Source organism: Canis lupus, chromosome 22 (genome assembly GCF_048164855.1).
Source record: "Canis lupus baileyi chromosome 22, mCanLup2.hap1, whole genome shotgun sequence".
NCBI lineage: Eukaryota > Metazoa > Chordata > Mammalia > Carnivora > Canidae > Canis > Canis lupus.
Genome location: NC_132859.1, coordinates 25,856,340 through 25,878,472, shown reverse-complemented (window position 1 = coordinate 25,878,472; position 22,133 = coordinate 25,856,340). Strand labels below are relative to the sequence as shown.

General features: G+C 44.2%; 2 long non-coding RNA genes across 3 annotated transcripts; one reads left to right on the top strand and one right to left on the bottom strand.

The window, feature by feature from the left end:
* The first annotated feature begins 6,228 nt into the window (after positions 1 to 6,228).
* Positions 6,229 to 15,868, top strand: LOC140614059 (uncharacterized). Of its 2 annotated transcripts, XR_012014954.1 has the most exons (4): positions 6,229 to 6,414; positions 10,480 to 10,565; positions 11,497 to 11,628; positions 13,597 to 15,868. It is a non-coding gene; the product is annotated as an uncharacterized lncRNA (long non-coding RNA). The 2 variants fall into 2 exon arrangements; XR_012014953.1 differs by lacking the exons at positions 6,229 to 6,414; positions 10,480 to 10,565 and adding an exon at positions 10,618 to 11,147.
* Positions 8,276 to 21,838, bottom strand: LOC140614060 (uncharacterized). Its single transcript, XR_012014955.1, has 3 exons — positions 21,468 to 21,838; positions 20,502 to 20,854; positions 8,276 to 13,619 (listed from the first exon to the last, which is right to left on the bottom strand). It is a non-coding gene; the product is annotated as an uncharacterized lncRNA (long non-coding RNA).
* Positions 21,839 to 22,133: the final 295 nt, after the last annotated feature.

Below are 22,133 nucleotides of genomic sequence, written 5' to 3'. Positions count from 1 at the left end.
AAAGAGCTAATGGGTAACAAGCTATAAACTGGAATAAGCAATGCTGTTCCCTGTGCCACCCAAATAAATTAATATCCCTCGTCTCCTCTTCTTGGAGTCTGCTTCTAGGGAATCCAGATTAAGACATGAAGATTGCTCAGATGCTTTTCTTCTTGTAGAGAGACTGTCTTTTTGATACAATTAGCTCATAAACTGGGTGTCTTAAATAACAGAAATTGTTGTCTCACAGTCCACAATCAAGGTGTCAGCAGGGTTGGTCCCTTCTAGGGCAGTGAGGAAGAATCCGTCCCGTGCTTCCCTACCTTCTGGTGGTTTGCTCGCAGTCCTTGGGATTACTTGGCTTGTAGATGCATCACCCAACCTCTGCTTTCATGTTCTCCTGGTGTTTTCCATGTGTTCATGTCTATGTCCAAATTCTCCCTTTGTACAAGGACACCCGTCATGTTGGATGAGGAGCCCACTCCAGTGTGACTCATGATGACATAACTAATTATGTCTGCAATGAACCTGTTCCAAATAAATTCACATTCTCAGGTACAGGGAGTTAGGACTTCAAAATAAGAATTAAGAGAGGGGGACAATTCAACCCACAACAATGGGTTGAAGTACAGTATAATAGTTAAGGCGTGGAAAGAAAACTGACTTGGTTTGAATTCATACTGTGCCATTTCCTTGTACCATGACCTCGGACAACTATTTAACATCTCTGAATTTTAGTTTCCTCCTCCATAAAATGAAGATGCTAACATTGATCTCAGAGAGCTGTTGGCAGGATTAAGTTCAGTGATGATTCTAAGTGTAAAATAAATGAGAACAAATAATTCTTATTACTGTTGGTAGCTTGTTGCCCATCATTCCTTGGCACTTTTCCCTCTTGCGAAGTCTCTCTGGGCACCAACCTGGGTTGAAAACTTCTTTCCCACATTACAACTTGGAAATAGCAATGTCTCTTCCTCTTGTTTCTCCTCGGGTTGCCAGGGCTCTTCTTTCTTCAGAGTCTATTGATAACACTGACATTCCTCACTTGGTATATGAGAAAATGGGAATATGGGTATATGGGAAACAAGTGTTGTGGGAAATGGGAAAGTGAATCAGGAAAGGGGAATCTCCAATCGAAAGTCTCTGAGCATCAGGCAGCCACCATGGGCAGCTGGACCCTAATTCCACAGAGGGACTCCAGGAAACAGAACACAGGCCTCAGAGTCACTGCTCAGACGGATAGAGGAGCCAGGGTCTTTATACACATCAAATCCCATTAATCCTGCCTGAGAGCTACTCCCAAGGAAGGGTAGCACTGACCTCCTGATACTCCTGGCCCACAGTGTGGGCAGACAGAGAGGCCTCCTATAGCTTCAAAGAAGGCCCTCAGGCAAGAGTTGCAGATACTGGTTGTTGAAATTCAGCCTATGGCACAGTGAAGGCCCTACGGATATGGTAGAGACACTTCTTTAGATTTTTACTCAGGTCCAATCAGCATCCCAATGGTTTGGTGAACCATGTTATTGAGAAAATTAAAGTTGAGCATGAACAGCAAATGATCCAGGACCAATATCACAAGAGCCACCAAATTAAAATTAAAATTTCTGGAGAATACTCATTCTCATTAGCAGGAACACTGCTAGCATAAAGCCAAATTCATTTTCAAAAGCAGTCCAGGGAACTTCATATGAGATTAGGATCATTAATGTTAGTAAATCTGGTGCCAAAAACCAAGTGCCAGTAAGTCCAGGGTGTTGGCAAATTCAGAGCTTGGTATTGTCTGGGTCAAAGACACCTGGGCTAATGACAGGTTCCAGCATCCAAGGAAATGCTTTACTCACAAAATAAACTTCTGGACTTGTGTTTGGGGCCCTTTCTTCGATCCATGTGGTACCTTTTTATCCATCCAGATAAAAGGTGCAGGTCAAGTTCACCACTCCCTGTCCATCCACCCTGCAGTAGGCGCTTGGTCTGAACTTTCAGAACACTTGTCTGCTCTGGTAACATCCTAGGATGGAGTGTAGCAGGCAAGAGGCTGCCCCGGAGTCCAGCTGGGACATGCAAGTCCTTCATGCTCGCCCTCCTCAAATGAGGGTGGGCTGCATCAGAACCCTCAAGTCTGGGTCTCCTCTAAGATATCTCTTCTATCACTTATGTTCTTATTGCCTTATATTTTTTTCTTAATTCTCATTATTATTCAAATGTCCCTGCATACATTGTGTCTCTGCAAAGCCATCATTAACTCCTTGAGGGCAAGGATGACTAATTCTATGGTTTGGTATACCCTGTAGCTTATTTGGCCTTCTTTCTTGCCAACAAAACTCTTTTTTTTTTTTTTTTTTTTTTTTTTGAGAGAGAGAGAGAAAGAGAACAGAAAGGGAAGGGGCAGAGAGAGAAGGAGAGAGAGTATCTTAAGCTGGGTGTGGAGCCTGACTGGGGACTCAATCTCAGGACCCTGAGATCATGACCTGAGCTGAAATCAAGAATTGAATGCTTAACTGACTGAGCCACCCAGGCACCTCCCAGAACTCTAATTTTGTTCAGGAAACAAAGTGTCCAATTTTTGGACAGTGAGAACTGCAAATAAATCTGTTGTGAGGGCTTCTGGGAAGGCTTTTGCCTTAAATACGAAGAGGGCAATAATAGTGATGTTGGTCCCCTTTCCTACTTTGTTTTCCTTCGAATAGAGATGTGATGACTGGAGCTGAAACGATGGCCTTGTAACCATGAGGGAAAGCCTGAAAGAACTGCACAAATGCTGATCCTGACATTGCTGAACTCATAAAGCCTACATCTAAACTTCTTGTTATATGAGAAAAATAGGCCCCTGTGTGTTTAACCCACTGTGGATAAGTTGTCTGTTGCTTGCAGCTTCACAGTCGTCTTTGCCAGAAGAAAGAGCAGAAACAGTGGGAGCACAACCTCCACTGCACTGTGTTCATTTCTGCTTCCCAAATCCCACAGAAGTACATCCACTTGGCAAAACTTGTGTCTCCTGTGAAATCTGAACTATAAATAGATATCTGAGATGTAAGGAAGTATCCGGTTTTCTAGTGTTTAGATTGCCTACTACAAAGGGGTTGGGATGGAGTTGAGAGAGCTAGTCTGCACTACCTGCCACACTATGATAAGTAGGGAAATGGGAGTCCCCTGCAGGCATTCCTAAACCAGGCCTGTTGTATCAAAGTACTACACTAGCTGCTTAGCAGACAAATCCCAACATCTCAATGGTTTAGCACAATAGAAGTTTATCACTTAATCCTGGGTCTTGCTAATTGTGGAAGGAGGATGGGAGTGCCCTGTACTGCAGTCATTCTGGAGTCCAGATTGACTTCTTTAGTATTAAACTGGGAGAGAAAGAAAGAGAAAGAAAGAAAGAAAGAAAGAAAGAAAGAAAGAAAGAAAGAAAGAAAGAAAGAAAGAAAGAAAGAAAGAAAGAAAGAAAGAAAACGAAGGGGGCATGCTCACTTCTTAAAAGTCTTGACCTGGAAAGGACACTATTTCCGCTTATATTTCATTGATGAGAACTCACCATGTCAATTCTACCTCATAAGATACGAGAAACATGGTCTCTGGCTTGGCAGCAATCTCCCTACGATACTTCTACTTCACAGATGGAGAGAACATATCTTTGGTGGACAGCTAGCTGTCTGCCAACCGCTAAACTTGATAGAATCACTTTGGATGGTTTCCATCCCTAACACAGGGCATTGGGGCTCAGTGAGCCTTTAGTAGATAAATGGATGAATAAACGAATCTTTGCATCTCAACTCAATGATTAAATTTAAAGAAGCTAAAATCTTTTTAATGTCAGTGTCTAAAAAATCATTTTTTCGTACAAAAAAAAATCATTTTTTCCTAAAAATCATTTTAAATTGTTGCCAAGTCTTTTGAAGCAGTGGAAACATTTATTAATAATTTGAATATATCATTTTAAGCTCATTTTATGATATTGAGGTTGGGGGGGGGTTACATTTATTTATTTATAATCTCTATACCCAATGTGTGGCTGGAAATCACAACCTCTAGATTGAGGGTCGCCCGAGTCACCTGAGCTACTGACTGAGCCAGCCAGGAGCCACCAGTATTGAGGTCCTTTTTATTTATTTATTTTTTATTTTAATTCCAGTATTTTAACATACAATGTTATATTAGTTTTAGGTGTACAATATAGTAGTGATTCAACAATTGTATACATTATTCAGTGCTCATCATGTAAGTGTACTCTTAATCCCCTTCACCTATTTCACCCATTCCCTCACCCACTTCCCTTCTGGTAATCATCTGTTTGTTCCCTATAGTTAAGAGGTTGGTTTGGGGGCTGTCTCTTTTTATCATTGTTCATTTATTTTGTTTCTTAAATTCCACATATGAGTGAGATCATACGGTATTTGTCTCTGGTTGATGTGTTTCACTTAGAATTACACTCTCTCAAAAAAAAAAAAAAGAATTACACTCTCTAGATCCATCCATGCTGTTGCAAAAGGCAAGATTTCATTCTTTTTATGGCTGGGTAATATTCCATTGTATATATATCTACTACCTCTTCTTTATCTATTCATCTATCAATGAACACGGGCTGCTTCCATAATTTGGCTATTGTAAATAATGCTGCAATAAACATAGGGAAGCGTGTATCTTTTCAATTAGTGTTTTTGCATTCTTTGGGTAAATATCCAGTAGTGGAATTACTGAATCACAGGGTAGTTCCATTTAAATATTTTTAAGGAAATTCCCTGCTGTTTTCCACAGTGGCTGCACGGGTTTGCATCCCCACCAACGGCGCACGAGGGTTCCTTTTTCTCAGTATCCTAAGCCAACACTTGCTGTTTCTTGTGACATTGTGGTTCTTAACCTAGGAAGTCTGTGGACAGGATTCAGAAAGTCTGTACTTTGGATAGGAAAAAGTAACATTTTATTTTCACTAATCTCTAATTGAAATTTCACATTTCCTTCAACTCTGGGGGCAGGTAACCCATCATAGGAACGTTAGCAGCACCTGTGACTGTCACTAAGCAAAATCAAAGACAGTTTTATATTATTTTAACATCGTTGTAGCTAACTTAAATTATTGCTAATGCTCATCACTGCTTTGAAACTATCATAGTCAGTGGATCTGCTACTAGGTCTTGGTTGCATGCTAGCAGAGAAGCACATATTCTCTTTTAAATATCTTGATAGTTGTGCTTTAATAACATAGTTGTACTATTTTTATGCATTTAAATTTTTCTTCTGCAGGGAGGTCCAGAGGCTTCACTAGATTGCCAAAAGGATGCACGGATCAGGTGAGATTAAGAGGATGGAACTGGAGGGTATGATGCTGAGTGAAATAAGTCAATCAGAGAAGGACAAACATTATATGGTCTCATTCATGTGGGGAATATAAAAAATAGTGAAAGGGAATAAAGGGGAAAGGAGAGAAAATGAGTGAAAATATCAGTGAAGGTGACAAAACATGAGAGACACCTAACTCTGGGAAATGAACACGGGGTAGTGGAAGGGGTGGGCGGGGGTTGAGGTGACTGGGTGACAGGCACTGAGGGGAGCACTTGGCAGGATGAGCACTGGGTGTTATGTTATATGTTGGCAGATTGAACTCCAATAAAAAAATATATTAAAAAAAAAAAGACCTCCTGCTCTGGAATGTGTGAGACTGTTCATGCAAACAGCTGCCCACCACCCTTTTAAGTATTGTTTCTTTTCCTTTCGCCCCTCCCCCACTGCACTGCCAGCCTAGCCCCCCTCCTCCATTTTTTGGGGGTTCTTTGATTGTCCTGATCTCTTCTCAGAGGCTAGTGGGAGGCCTGTATCCTGCAGAACTGGATAGGGTGGGCCTGGCGGTGCCCCGAAGGGAAGGAGAAGCAGGGGTGGGGGTGGGGGGATGTGGTCACGGCTGATTCCTCAGCCTCACATCAAATCACTGCACATGTCTGAACTGTGAGGACACTCTCCCCTAAGACCCGAGGGCACCAAAGCAGCCTTCCTGTTTCAGCTTTCTTCTTCCCTCCCAACAAGCCCAGGGCTTTCGCCTGAACAGACAAGCTTTGGCAATGAGGTGCAGAAGGGTTGCTTTCCTCCCTGGCCAACATTCAGCTTCCTCTTGCACTGTTCCAGGAGATGTTAATAAGTGCTATTAATTGGGGCCTGATTTGCATATCTTATGGATTATTAGCTGTTTGTAGCTAAAGGGGATCAGAGCTTGCGCATACGCCCCCACCCCCCTCACGCCCGCAGGGGCCTGGATTACCCCAGTCTGCTCTCCCGAGCCTAGTGACAACCGGGAATACCAGGTTTAACATGCCAGGGCCAGGGCGCCCCTGGAGATGCGGGACACCCTCTCCCAACTGAGGGAGGACACAAAGGAAGCCCTTCCGCGGCGGCGCTTGGGAGCACGGCTGCTCGACTTTGGGGCTGTGCTGTGTGATTTCGTCCGCGGTAGGAGATTTTTGCTGGCACCCCTGCCCCCAAGCCCTGCAATCACAAGCATGCTGGTATTAGAATTTTGAAGAGGTTTTTTTTGTCTGGTTTTGGGATTTTTTTTTCTTTAAATCATGGTCTTTAAGCGCTCTTTGTGCTTATAATTAGTCGTAAGCCCGGGGATGGCTCAATTCGCTTCGCAGTGCCGGCCCCGCCCCCCCTGCTTGCCCAAGTGCTGTTAATTAGCGCTGCAAAGATCCGCAAGCCTGATTGGCAGCAGCTTTTGCAAAGGTTCCCGGCCCCCTCTCAGCAACAAAGAGAAAACGCCTTAGCATCTCGACATTATAGCTGTCATCCGAGTCTTGGCTTTTTCGTTTTGCCACTGCTGAGGATTTCATGGACGCATTTATTTATTTAGAAATGTGAGCACCAATGTTTTGGTAGGAATTGGTAAATCTTGTGTTGGAGAAATAACGTCATGTTCAAGAATTGTCACAACGGTTAGAAGGGATGGAATGGGGGCAGGAAATTCATTTTTAGATTAAGGATAGGAAAAAAAAAAAAAAAAAAAAAAGGATAGGGCTAACAGTTTAGAAAACTGCTTGGCAGTGTCACTAAATCTAAACAGAGCCACACGCCCAGACCCAGCAATTCCACTCCCGGGTAGTTCCCACGGAAATGCACTGAGTACTGCGCCCAAAAAATACGGGATTGTACTATCATTGTAGCCTCCTACTGGAAACTGCCCACAGGCCCATCAACAATATCATGACTTTTTTAAATTGGGGGAATTCACACAATGGATCATGATACAGCAATGAGAATACAAACTGCAGCCACATGCAACAATGTGGATGAATCTCAGAAGCGTAAAGTTGAGCTAGAAACAAAAGACAATGTACTGTGTCATTCTGTTTACAGAAAGAACAAAAATTGGTGAAAGTAATCTATGCTATTAGTCCAAAGAGCTGTGAACTTTGGGTGAGAGGGGCAGTAGTGACCAGAAGGGTTTCCTGGATGCGGTCATGTTCTATTCCTCGACCTGTGGGTTGGTTATAAGAAAGCTGACAGTGTATGAAAATGTATTGAGTTATAAACATGTGTGTACTTTTTGTATATTGTATATTGTATTTCAGTTAATATTTTTTTTTTTGAATGGGGCTAGGCTGAGGTTACTTACTCAGTAGGAAGTTTTAAGGTTGACCTGCTCATTTAGTAATTTGGAGTCGGCAAGGTTGATTCTCCTCCCTGGCTAGGTGAACCCTGTGTGGAATGTATTATTCTAGAGGGCTGGGCTGCTTTGAGGACAGGTCCCTTGGCCATAGACTGTGGTTCTGAAAGCCTAGGAAGTCATCCTAGTCACAGCTCAAAGAAACCCATGTAGAGAACCTGAAGAACGGTACATACAGCGGGGAAAGTCAGGGATGCAGACAAAGGGATGTGACCGCATGCAAAGTCAGCCAAGTTCATCTCCTAGGCCCCCTAGGCATGGTGTCATTTTAAAACCCTATGAAAAGTTTTGAGGGCTTAAAAATACGTGTAATGATTCCAAATAGCAAAGCAGAAAATTATATGATCGAAGTCAATAAATAATTAAATGTCTACAAAACATAACATTATGTAAAGTAATTCAGTGTTTCTCAAATGTTAATGAGCATATGAAACCACTGGGGATCTTGTTTGAACTCACATTTGGATTCAGTAGGTCTGGGATGGGGCCTGTGACTCTGCATTTCTAACAAGCTCACAGGTGATACCAAAGCTTCCAGTCCATGAACCACACTGAATAGCAAAAAGCTGCAGCTCAACCCAACTCTTACACAGTTGCAAATATGATAGATACCAAAAATATAAAATGAATATTTCATTTCTACAAAACTCAAAATAATAATTTTTATTATGGTAAAATATACAGAATGTAAAATGTACCATTTTAACCATTTTTTTAATGTACGGTGAAGGCACAATAACATTCATACTATTTTGCAACCATCAAAATAGAACTCCCATCTCCAGAACATTTTCATCTTCCCAAACTAAAACTCCATTCCCATTAAACAATAATTCTTTGTACCTGCCTCTCCCTAGCCTATGGTAAGCACAATTCTACATTCTGTCTCTGTGAATTTGTTAGCTAACACATTTGAATTTGAATTTAACTATCAGTTATAGCATGTAAGTAGAATCATACAATATTTGTCTTATTTCACTTAGCGTGATGTCCTCTAGGTTAATGTCATAGCATGTATCAGAATTTCACGTATCTTTTAGACTAAATAATATTCCACTGTATGTATATACCATATTTTGTTTATATATTCATCCGTTGATGGGCATCTGGGTTGTTTCCACCATTTGGCTATGCAGCTGAGTGTGCAAATATTTATGTCCCTGATTTCAATTCTTTTAGGTGTATATACCCAGGAGTGGAATTGCTGGATCATGTGGTATTTCTGTTTAATGTTTTTGAGAGCCACAATAATAAGTATTTTGAGACTTATGGTAAATTATCATTTGGTGACCCAGACGAACATATCTCCCCATATTTATGCCTGATGTAATTCCCTCCTGCATTAACAATCGGCTGGGCCTGTCACTGCTTTGAGTAAAAAAAAAAAAAAATGTAGAAGGAATGCTATGCCAATTCCAAGACTAGACTTTAATTGATCTGGCAGCTTCTGCTTCCTCCCTCCTGGAAAGCTTACTCTTGGAACAGTCCTCCCTGGAACTCAACCACCATGCTAGAAGGCAGTCCAAGCAGCCACACGGAGAGGCCCACAGGAAGAACCAAGGCCCCCAACTGATAGCCCCAACTGAACTCCCAGTCAAGCTCCACCTGACTCCAAATGCCCAGGCATTCCAGACATTTCATCCTCAGCTGAGCAACTGCTCAAGCATTCGGACAATTACAGTTACCCGCTGTTCTAGCTAACCCTACTTGGAGGAGAACCATCCCTGAATGGTGATACATTGTTGTTTTAAGCCACTAAATTTTTAGGTGATTTGTTACACAGCATTAGCTAACTGAGACAAAACCCTTTCAAATGTTTTAGAGCAAGAGCAATATGCATTTGATGTGAAATTTGGGAAGAATGTAAGATATTTGATAGAGAATGAAATTGGCCCAGAATCTTCAAAGACCTTAACTATCCCAAGAAAGATGCAAGGTAGCTGGTGGGAGTCAGGCTCCTGAATAACTCCAGTCCCTGGAACCAGCAGCTGCTGCAGGACTTTTGTAGTTGTTGTGGCTGTTGTTTTGTTTGAGTTAAAGGCCTGGCAGGCCCAGATCAGCCTGTCAGTTAGCTATTATCATCCTTACATCCAAGAAGGCAGCTGGGTATTTTCCCACATATATGGCTTGGCATATGGCTTCCGGGGGATCTGAACTCGTAATTAGAAGCTTCCTTTTGCCCAGAAATTATTGTGAAGCTGAGCGATAAGAATGAAATCAGCCAAGTCTGGTCTCAAATTCCCATAAGCATGGCAAATAAGCAGACTGAACAGGCCTCCAAAGAGTGGCTGGGATACGATAACCACTCACCCTGTGCCTGAGTCCCTGAGCCCTCTCTCACTGCAAGACAGACAAGGCAACTGGCTTCTGCTTTGCTCTGCTCTCCCAAGCTGGGGCCCCATGGCCCATACCTGCAGGAACCACCCTGACCTGAGGCAGAAAGAATGGTGGGCTGTGGTTCACTCATTATTCGATAATATATATTATGAATGTCCTATATGCCAGGCAGGCATTGTGCTGAGCATATGTTGGTAGATAGAATAGATACAGTCCCTCCTGTCATGGAGGTTGCAGCTCAGTGGGGGAGACAGATGATCAACAGGTAAGCACATAAATACCATCCAAATGCATCTATTCCTACCTTGGAGATCCTTTGCATGATGTCTTCTGGAGTTTCTCTTTACTCTCATACTTTTGTTGTCAGGTGTCAGCGTCAATGTAACCTCCTGGCAAAGGCCTTCCCCACCACCCAGTCTAGTCCATCCCTCTGATTTCATTCTTTGAGTAGCACTTACTATGATCAGATGTTTTCTTATGTGTTTATTAGTTTATTATCTCTTTCTCATCCACAGAAGGTGAACTCCAAGAGGAAAGGATCTCATTTATCTTGTTCACTGCTGTGTCTGGAGCCCCTAAAACATTGCCCAGCATATAGCAGGTGCTCAGTAAATTTGAATAAATCAATGAATAAACCATGGCATATAGTTGGCACCTCACCTTCATACCACCAAAAAAGTTTTCTTTTTTATCATGTGCAACTTCGCTGCTGATTTTACTTACTTTTTGGCTTAAATGAAAGAAAAAAGAAAGATTGTGATTATCTGCACATTTTTCTTAAAGAACAAGTATGTACTGACGGCCAATTTTATCTCCTCATGAAAAGCCTGGGGTCATCAGAGAGGACTGACAGTATTCCAGCCAGAAACAATGCAAGGGGACATTTTAGTCAGGGGCATCCTTAACCTGCGTAAATGTGTTACATCCAACAGGCCTTTAGCAATCTTGAATAGTGCCTGCACCCACATTATGATTGTCACAATCAAGTGACAATCCAGTCAACCCTGGAACTCATTATCAAGTATTTCAAGATCATTGTCCATCCAGCCCTCCACTGAGCACCTACCTGCCTGGTGTGGAACAGATCCCTTGCTGGACAAGGGTCTACAAAGATGAACAAGACACAATGTCTGACCTCAAGGTGTTCAGACACCACAAAGGAGGCTAAGACCCAAACCAACAGGTATTACCTTGAGATTCATGCAGTGATGGAGCTGGGCAGAGGAGCACACTGGTAGGATATCTAACACAACCTGGGAGGGTCAGGGTCAGGCGCTGCCCAGAGGAGGCATTTCCCAAGTTGAATGTCAATGAACAGGGAAATGGGAATGGTGGAACAGAAGGGACAGAGAGGAGAAACAGCTTGAGAAGTCAGAGAATAACAAGTAGCAAAGGGTGCTGGAGCAGAGGAGGGGAAGAAGAAAGGGGTGAGAGATAAGCTTAGCCAGGCAGCAGGAACTATTTGGCACCACCCTGGACCCCAGTTCTGATGATGAGATGCTATCTTGTTCCTTCTGTCCTTCCTGTCTTAGTCTCCCACGTGGGACCTAGTAACCTGCTGTGCAAGAACAGGATCCAGATTGATGAAGCGCAGCGTGAGCATGTTTGTCATCGTTGTTCATTTCTTTAGGAAGACTTTTTCGCCTACATTAGAGAGTCTGAAGGTAAGCATTTTTCTCTTGTCCTTCTTTTTGCCCCTAGTAACAGCTAGCTTTAAAAAAGTCAGCATATGTCCATTAACATTGAAAAACTGCAGCAAAGAATCCAGGAAATTTCCATTGTTTGGACAACTGGCGAGGAGCTTTCTCCCAGCATCAGGCCACTGTCTCCCCCACTCTGCAGTGGGAGAGAAGGATGAACAGCACACTGGAGGGACAGATTAGCATTTAACAGATCCTGATTTTTGCTGTTTTCTTAGAAACCTTGGAGACCTGAATTTTGTTTTCCTCTTCCACAATGAAAACGTGAATATTTCTTGTGGTTCCTTCTGCTTTGTTAATAAAAAATTTAAAACAATTAAAAAAAAACAACAACAAAAGAACCTTGGCCACTAAAATAGGAGCCATTGTGCTGTGAAACCTGAAAGGGAAAATTTGGAAGAAGCCCTTCTGGAGTAGATTTCCAGCTCCCCTCCGGGGCTGTTCACCAAGGGGCAAACTAAATCCCTTTTAACATGAACTGCTCAGCAAGAAATGTTTTGCCCACATTTAAACTGATACCCAGAGTTCCCTTGTTCTCTTAAAACCTGTCATGCTGGATTTACACGCACTCATGTTGGGAGACTTGGAGTGGTGGGGGCCAAGTGCTGTGGAGCCTTCCAGAGAGGAGCAGAGGGACCTCAGATGAGCCTGTGGCATCTCCTGCGACATGCTGTTCCTGCAGCTGCCTGGGGGACTAGGGACAGGGGGCCGAGAGCAGCAGGAGACAGCAATATTAACACCAGATCATGGCCACTGGAAAGGGCAAGGAAGTCCCTTTTGCCCCACAGCAGTATGACCCTGAGAAATGATGATAGGTTCGGAGACAAAAGGGGAGAGATTGATCTTGTAGTAGGGTTGCCAGATTTAGCAAATAAAATTAGAGGATGCTCAGTGAAATTTAAATTTCAGATAAAAACAAAAGAAATATTTTTTAGTGTAAGTCTATCCCAAGTATTACATGAGATAGCCTCATACTTTAAAGTTTTATTTTCCATTCTTTTAATCTGACATTCTAATTTAACTGGATGTCCTCCATTTTACCGGTGAACCCTGCCTTATAAATCTGTAGCCCATCAGTCCCTCCCCCTAGCATTTTCTTTTCCCTTTCCTCCTCTTCTGGCACACCTTCTTCCTCCTTCTTCTCCACCAATACAAGAAAGAATCTGACAACAGTTCCCAAAAGACTGAAGCTCATTCAGTACCAGTATGTTCTCTTGCCTCAATTGGCATGTGGTTTTTTTGTTTTTGTTTTTGTTTTGTGGTCATCAAATGTCTGAAGACTTCATTCCCTGCTAAAGTCACCCAAGCAATATGCAGCCAATAAGAGGAGAGATGGAGGCAGCCTGCCTTAATTCAGGTAGACGATGCTGAAGTGTTGGAGGGTTTGAGCTGTTCTCACCAAACTCTCTACTATGGCAGCACCTGCCCTGAGAAATTCAGTTCATAGCCTGTGGATCTCATTGTTGCTACCAAAGCCTGTTGCTGCTCAGGAGGCAGCGAGTAACCCCCGACTATTGCATGGGCAGATCTAGGATCTTTGTTAGTTTCAGGGAGTGTCAGAGTTTGCATGTGGGGTGATAATTAAGTGGTAGGTGGTTTGGGGATGGGGGGAGGGGGGTGGGTAAACTATCAACATGGAAGCTGATGAAAGGCACCTGGGACCTAAACAAATCAGCAAAGTTAAATGGGTTTGGCTATGTAGAAGGAATACTAATTACAGTCATTTGGTGCGCCTTCTATCGTGGATGCCTAACTGATGCCACAATACTGAACATGTATCGTTATATATGCCTTCCACTACCTCTGTTATAAGTGGAATTTGATTAAAACAGGAGACTCCGTGGGTGCCTGGGTGGCTCAGTGGTTGATCCTTTGGCTCAGGTCGTGATCCCAGGGTCCTGGGATCGAGTCCCTTCGTGTCATCCCTTCCAGGGCAGACGGGACCTGACTTGCTCCTGAAAAATGGAACACAACAAAAGTGATGGATGTCACTTCTGAGATTAGGAAAATGCCTCTGACTTCTGCCCTTCTGGCCATCTCTCATGCTCCCCTGCTCTCTGGCTTGCTCGCTCTGGGAAAATCCAGCTGCCCTATGGAGAGGCCCACACGGCAAGAAACCAAGACAGGCCTCTGGCTAATAGCCAGCAAGAACCTGACACTTGCCAACAGCCACACAAGTGGGCTCAGAAGAGGATCCTCCCCAAGCTGAGCTTTGAGGGGCAGGCAGCCCTGATGGTCTCCTTACTGCGACCTTGTGAGAAGCTCTGAACCACAATGCAAACTACTCCACAGGAAGTGAGAGACAATAATAATTATGGTTATTATTAACTTAGTAATAATAAATGTTGGTTGTTTAATCCTGCTAGATTTGGGGGTAATTTGTTATGCAGCAACAGATAGTAAATATAGTCACTTATTCAAGACTGTACCTATGGGGTGCCTGTCTGGCTTAGTCAGTAGAGCATGAGACTCTTGATCCCAGGGTCATGAGTTCAACCCCTACATTGGGCAAAGAATTTATTTAAAATTAGAAAAATACTATGTGATAGGTATGTCACTGAGAGAAGTGGTTGGAAGTATAACCATTCATTGTATTCTACGGCGCAGACACAGCAACGAATGAGGAATCTACAATGCACGCCCGTGTGTGTATATGTGTGTGTGTATGTGTGTGGTGGTTGGGGACCAGATAGGAAGAAAGATGTAGAAACTGGTGGTTTACTGCATCAATATTGCCAAATTCTTGTAGCTCTAGCGGCATTCCTGCCTGTCACTGAACAATCTGGAAAACTTGATATTATCACTCAGACCTGCTGACTCCTGTTTGCAAACTGAATCTCCAGTCACTGTCTGGACCCCAAATGGTGTCTTTCTTCTCCCTTTGACTTATATTTGTGGGTCAGCTTGTGCCAGCCGGGTCACAGACCACTTCTTTCCCTGACTCCCTGGGTGTTAATGAACTCTTTGGGAAGGTATGCCAGTTATTCAGAGCTCTTGATCTTTGACTTCAAACCTACTCTTCTGTACTCAGCTTTGTGACCAAGACCCTGGGACTTCACAGACTCAAGTTCTGCTTTGTCAGCGGCTCCTTGCCAGGTTCTGCCAAGAGGGGTCGCTAGAGGGCGCTTGCAAGGCTGACGGAAGAGGCAAAGACTTGTTCCCTCAAGGTTGTTTCCCCTTTAGTTTCCTGTTCCTACAAGCATCGCCCCAGCTGAGTCAGGTCCTGTGGCAACAGCTGAATACAGCTTGCAACTTCTTTAACACTGTACAGCCAACCTCAGGGGTCCCCTCAGAAACACCAGCATGCGCTGAGTAGCACCCACTTCTCAGAGGTTGGGGGTCCCAGTCCCCAGGACCTCCTTTGAGTTCCAACTTTTAATAATATCAATTTCTTCTTCGAGTCCCCCAGCCCGAGGAGTGGTGGCTGCTTCCTATAGTTGCTACCTCCACAATACCTTAGAGAGCTTGCCTTTTCAACTACCTAATTAACAATTATGTCAATCAAGTCCTCTCTTGTAAAAACAAATGGATGTAATCTCTGTCTTCTGATTGTGTTCTGGCTGATACAGGAGCTCCCCCTCTACTCCCAGCCTCTGACCAGGCTCAGTGCCAGCTTCCCACCTTACCGCTCCAAAGACAGCTGCCCACCCACAAGGTGCACAAGCCTGTCAGGGCCTCTGTCAGAGGTTGTGCGCCCTAGGCCCTTGCTGGCTTCACCCCAGTCCCAGCCTGGTCCTTAGGAGAGAGCCAGGAAGTATGGACCAGAGACACCAGCCAACATCAGGGCCAGACACATCGACAGTAGGGGTGGAGGAGAGAGGCCAGTACAAAGAAGCCAGAGCCCAGCTCAGAGATCACTGGTGCCTCATAATGATGGTCTCTGACTTACGATGGATCAACTTAGATTTTTCAATTTTATGATGGTGCCAAAGCAATGTGCATTCAGTAGAAACAGCACTTTGAATTCTGAAGTTTGATCTACTCTGGGCTAGTGATATGCGATCCGGTCCTTGCTCATGATGCCTGGGCAGAGGCAGCAAGCTGCAGCTCCCAGGCAGCCACACGATCACCAGGTACACAACCAATACCCTTACAACTGTTCTGTTTTTCCCTCTCGGTACAGTATTCAATAAATTACATGAGATATTCAACACTTTGCTATCAAATAGGCTTTGAGTTACATGATTTTGTCCAACTATAGGCTAATTAAGTATTCTGAGCATGTTTAAATTAGGCTAGGCTAAGCTATGAGGTTATGTGTATTAGATGCATTTTCAATTTACAATATTTTCAGCTTATGATGTCCTGACATAACCCCATCATAACATGAGGGAGATCTGTATGTCTATACTCAGGGGGAGTGACAGGTGACAGCTGAGAACAGGTGGTTATGTGGAAGAGTGCTGGGCCACCGCGTCTGAGTACCACGGGGGCTATGGTTCACCTGCTGTTGGCTGGTTTTACTTGCTGATGCTACACCTTCATGGTTAGCTCTGTCCTTTCTTTCTGTCAAAGGGCCCAGTGTCACAAGTCTCCAACTGACAGGTGGTCCTGAGACCAAGGAAAGGACTGTATTTTTAAATATTTTGGGGTGACTTAGGGGGCCCTTTAAAACACAATTGCTAAAGAGAGGAGGCCAGAATACAAACTTAAATTTACATGTGAAACTCACTCAGTATACCGGGCAGGGTCTAACCAGAAAAACTGAATTCAATATAAGTATCTAAGCAGACGGGGATATAATGCAGTGGATTGGTTACATAGGCAATGGAAAATCTGAGCGTCCAATCAGTGCATGGTGGGGCCCCCCAGAGATTAGCACCACAGGAAGCCACTTCAAGGCAGGAAGGACAGGGGGAAGAAGTGGTGTTGTAGGTCGGGTTCACCAAAAGCAGACTTAAGCATAGTTTGGGGTGTAGGACACTTAACCAGGGGTCAACCCCCAGGGAAGGGAAGCAGAAGCAGCCGGACATCAGAGGAAGAAGGCACACCGCCTTGTAGACTAAGGCTCGGCCAAGCCTGGAGGGCGGCCCTCTAGGGTGTCTCCATGGAGTCAACATGAGGAGGCATTTACTGCCCCACCCCCTCAGTCCCCAGCTGTGGGCTGCTTTGGAGAGAGGCATGACCTCCAGCCAGGCCCACCCTGCAGGAGCTGATGCTTGAAAGCCTGCGGGCTGCACCCCCTGCTGTGGGGGCAGCCAGTCCTTCCATGAAGGAGATTTGACCATTTTGTGTTTACCACAGTACCAGAACCCAGGGATTTAGGTTCTCTGCATGAGGCAGGAAACACTGGGGACCTGAACAGGGGAGGTAGAGCCAGGAGACAGAGCTGCTCACTGAGATCCTGCCAAGGCAGAGAGGGAAGGGAAAAAACACCTGCCCTCCTCCTGTTCTCCTCCTTTTAATGTCTGACCCGTGGCTCCCGCTGGCCTGGCCAGAAAGAGCTAGCAGGGAGCTCGAGGAGCTCCTACAGAAGCTTGAGAGACTCAGCCTGTGGGTATCAGCAACCTTGGGCAGAGCTGGGGAAGAGAAAGGACTGGGCCATCAGGCCCAGGAAATCAACTTCTCCTCTCATTTTCTCTGCAAAGGCCACCTAGCTCACCTGTGATAAGCTCTAGGCTGGCCCACCCAGCACCTTCTCCAAGAGCAAAGGGTTCGCCCTCTCAGCTGCTGGGAATGCTGCTGGCAGACAGCCCTTCAGCTGGGACCCTCTCTGGAGCTGGCGAAGGCTAAAAAGCATCAGTGAGCCCAAGGCTGGACCCCTTCCCATGGTACCTGATACCTCGTGGCTGATGGAGACAAGGCAAGGAGGTCAGGCCCCCTCACTCCAATTGGGGACCACCCTGAGTGGTCAGTTGAATTCAGAACTCCCAAGGGTTGGGGCACCTGGGTGGCTCAGTGGTTGAGCATCTGCTTTGACTCAGGTCATGATCCTGCGGTCCTGGGATCAAGTCCTACATTGGGGTCCCCACAGGGAGGCTGCTTCTCCCTCTGCCTATATCTCTGCGTCTCTCTTTGTGTCTCTCATGAATAAATAAAGTCTTAAAAAAAAAAGAAAGAAAGAAAAAGAACTTTCAAGGGTTGATGGACACCCCCTCTGAGACTTTTCCTTCTGTCCGATCTCACTGTCTCTCTTCCCTCACAAATCCCTTCCTTTACCCTCATAAACCTCCTACACACCAATCTCAGAGGCTTCTTCTTGGGAACCCAAACTGGGACATAAGTGTTAGGTTCCCAAACTGAGTTAACTTTGCTGTGATATTATCAGCCTTAGGGGAATCCTCCTATCATACCAGGGAGTGAGGAGCCCTGTACCTGTCCTTCCTGTGGTCACTCAGACATCCGTGGCTGGAATGTTCTTCCCAGACAATCAACAGGCACAGTCCTTTACCTCCTTTAGGTCTCTGCTCAAAGGCCATTCTCCAGGCCAGACTCCACCTCACCTTTCTTCGTGACATTTATTGTCTCTGGCTGATGATTTACAATTATGTGTTTACTGTGGCTCCACCCTCTCAAGAACAGGGACTTTGGTATTGCTCCTGTTTAGCATAGTGCGAGTTCAGTTAAATTGACTAATGAATTCACTCAGTCACTTAGTGCCAAGTGCCTTGCCAGACACTAATGATGCCTCTGGAAATTTCTGGTCCAGTGGGGAAATTAGACAAGTAGGAAGATAGTGATAACACAATGTGGCAAGCGCAGGAATCAAGGCATAGTTGTCAACCGATGAGAACAACTCAGGCTGCCAGGGCAAAGCTCCAGAGAGCAGGCCATGAGGGATTGGCTCTCCAAGGAGGAGCAGGTAAGACAGGTCCTGGAACGCGTGAACGGTAGCATGGTCCCGGCATGCAGGTGGATGACAGCCGAGGTCTCTGGGACACTGGGGTCAAAAGGGCAATTAGACAGGGAAGGCCAGGCATACCCAGAGACCCAGCACTGCTGCTTCTGGAAACCTGTTCCTCAGAACACTCGCATGAATGTGCAAAGATTCGTGTACAATGAGGATCACTGCCACACTGGTTACAATGGCAGAAAATAAGGAGCAACGTAAATGTTGATCGAGAGAGACATGGTTAAATAAATCAAGGAAGGTCTGTACTTAGGAGTACTGCAGCTGTTAAAGAGTTATATGCACTGACTTGGAAAGACTGTATGTACATGATGCAATAGTAAATGGGAAGAGAGATTGTGGAAGTATAGCAACATATTCATGCTCCTTTTGTTCAAATACACACACACACACACATGCTTATTTGTGTTTATGTAAATAGAAAATCATCTGGAAATAAACTCAGCCATTGACAGTGGGACGGTGGGATGGGAACAGACCAGGGGAGGCTTTCATTTCAGGGTATTATTTGAGTTTGTTGAAACTGGCATGGATTAACTTCCAGATTAAATAAAAGGAAAGGAAGAGAGAAAAGCTCCTAGGAGCTTATGGTCACCAGGCAGAAGGGACAAATGGAAGGTCCACATATACAAAGTGGTCAGGATAATTGACCAAAGCAGGTCAGAGGAGTTAAAGCAAATGAGAGGTAAGCATCAGAAAGATGAGCTGTTCAAGACCAGGGCAGGGCAGTGGGGAAGGAGCAGAGACCTAGGTGACCTGATTCCAGGAGCAGCATCGTGGACTCTGACCTCGAAGCCACTTCTGTGAGCCTTATGTGTGTGCAGCAGGCCTTGGCAGTCAGAAAGAGCCACCCATGGTTCCACTGTACCCCGGAGGGGGCAGGAATAGGAGAGTTCAGAGGATGAGGAGGTTCTCCCAAGGCAGGCCCAAGCCTTCTAGCTTTCTCGAACCTTGTCATATCCCCAAGGACAGAGAAGATGAAGCACTTCTGCCTTTTCTTATCAGCTCCTATCACCAAAGATCTTTTCTTCTTTGCTTATTGCAAGACTTCTCATGACCTCTAGCAAGCTTTCCTTTTTCATTATCAGTCTCTAAGAGGGGATGCTGTATACAGCATTTCCAAAAAGTATTGGGCCACAGAGCACTCCTTCATTAGGTAATATATTATTTTAATTGCCATCAAGTTTTAATTACACAAGTATTATGTGGGTGCTTTGTCCTTGTCAAGAACTCCAGGCTACCATGCTGGAGAGAAAGACTGTGTGAAAAAAGAAGACCTGGAGGATGAGATACCCCATGGAGAGAGAAGCCAAAAAGAAAAGGTCCAAGGCATGGCCGCCTTGCAGGTGAGGCCATCTCCACCCTCCAGCCCAGCCCAGCTGAATGCAGTCACAGGAGAGAGTCAGATGGTTCTCTGTGGAATGGAGACAAGCCAGCCCTGCTGAACCCTGCCTGAAGCGTTGACTTGGAGAGTCAACAATAATTGATTTTTGTTTTAAGCCACTTAAGTTTCAGTTTTAAGCCACACATTTCAGAGTAATGTGGTTCATTACTCAACAATAGATAACAGATATATCCTCTTATCCCATCCCCAATGTCAATCTCCCCCTTCCCCAAGGCATTTGTTTTTATCATTACTTGGCTTTTTAAAAATAGTTCTATCAAGTGTTTTTTTTTTTTTTTTTTTTTTTTTTTTTGCAATCTACTATGTGATTTGCAGCTGTTTCTGAGCATTATATAGACTCATGCTGACATAGAGAATAAAATTATAGAATACTGGGCAGCCTGGGTGGCTCAGCGGTTTAGCACCGCCTTCAGCCCAGGGCATGATCCTGGAGACCCGGGATTGAGTCCCACGTTGGGCTCCCTGCATGGAGCCTGCTTCTCCCTCTGCCTGTGCCTCTGCCTCTCTCTCTCTCTCTCTCTCTGTGTCTCTCATGAATAAATAAATAAATTCTTAAAAAAAAAAGAATTATAGAATACTCACCCAGTGAAATAGTATTACAACAGTGAGAATGAATGTTGCCACACACAAAACGTGAATGGATGAAGCTATCATAGCGTTGCTTTGAGAACAGCAAGTTGCAGAAGACTGATACAGATCATTCATCTTTTCATATGATTATTGGCCATTTCATCTTCTTTGATTTTCTGATTCATTTCTTTTGTCCATTTTTCTTTTGGGTTATTTGTCTTTTTCTTATTGATTTGTTGGAATTCTTTGTACATTTTAAGAAGTGTTCCCCAAAAGTAGAGTACTAGGGATCACTTGAATCTTGAGAAACATTTCCAAGAATAGAGTTTAAAATTACCAAACCAAACCCACGAGCAGAAACCACCCTGGAAGGTATTGAAAAAAAGAATGGACAAAATTAACAACAAATTACCAGGCTCTTTGACTTCTGGGCTAAAATTTCAAGGATCAGAGATCCAAAAGAGTTTCAGGCTCTGTTGCCAGATAAGAAGCTATTTATATAAATTCACAGTGCACAGAGTTCTATTTCATATTTTCTTTGCTACCAGTAGGAAATGCATCATTTAACCTGAGATATGGCCCCCTTTTTACCCATTTCTTAGGATAGACCAATGAATTATTATTCCTCTTCGCAGTGAATTTATATTGCACTAAGGAAAAATAGACTCCTTTAACCCCTGAAGAGTCACATTTCTTTCACTTAGGTCACTTGATAGGGCCATTATAGGCTCAGATAAGACACGTGGGACTCTGCTTAATATCAGGCAATTTTCTTGTGCCTCTTCATTTATTAAAAGAATGTATCCATTAGCAGTCATTAGTACATTCTGTCAAGATGGGGGCTAAATTATCCTCAATGGCTTAAGAGAAACTGCTTTTTGAAGAAAAATAATGGCATTAATTGCTCAGTGGAATAGATAGGGCTTTCTTTGTCACAACCTCCCCCTCCTCCCCCCAGTGCAATCGGACACTGCTTACCTCTGTGAAAGATCCAGGCCACGTTCTCCCTACCCTATGAGTCAGCTCCTTGCTCCAGCCCGTGGCCTCTCCAGTGGCAGACCACTATCCACAAGGAGCACCCACAGCTCCTCAGCCCATCATGGTGAGGAGCCTTGACCAATTCCTCTTGCTCCCTAATTCATCCAAGGGTGAAAGAGGAAGGAGACGCCTCGCTTAGCAAACAATCTCATTTGGAGGGATCAGGAAAGCTACAGGAAGCAAATCACATTAGAGAAATAATTGCCCTCCTGGAGCTCCAAACTGAAACCCATCTCCTTTTTGACCTTTCATTTGGAACGTATGCTCTCTGGAATATGTGGTTCAAGGAGGGAGGTTGTAGGTGTGTCTGTTTGTGTGTGGTATGTTTTCATAATTACAACAAGTTTCCTCTGTAGCTTTTTTATTAAAAAGCTCAGTTTAATTAGCGAAAAGCTTCCATCTCCTAAATATGGGTGCTTCTCCAGGCTTCATCTTTCTCTTCCTCCCTCGCTCTCAGGTCACATCCATTCTCACAGGCATTAGTAATTATATCTGTTTCAGTTAAGATATGTTCAGAGGAAGGTAATGAAATACCAACTAACAGTAACATGAGTAACAAGGACATCTAATAAACTTTTGTGTAACAAGGAGTCTGGATGCAGGCAA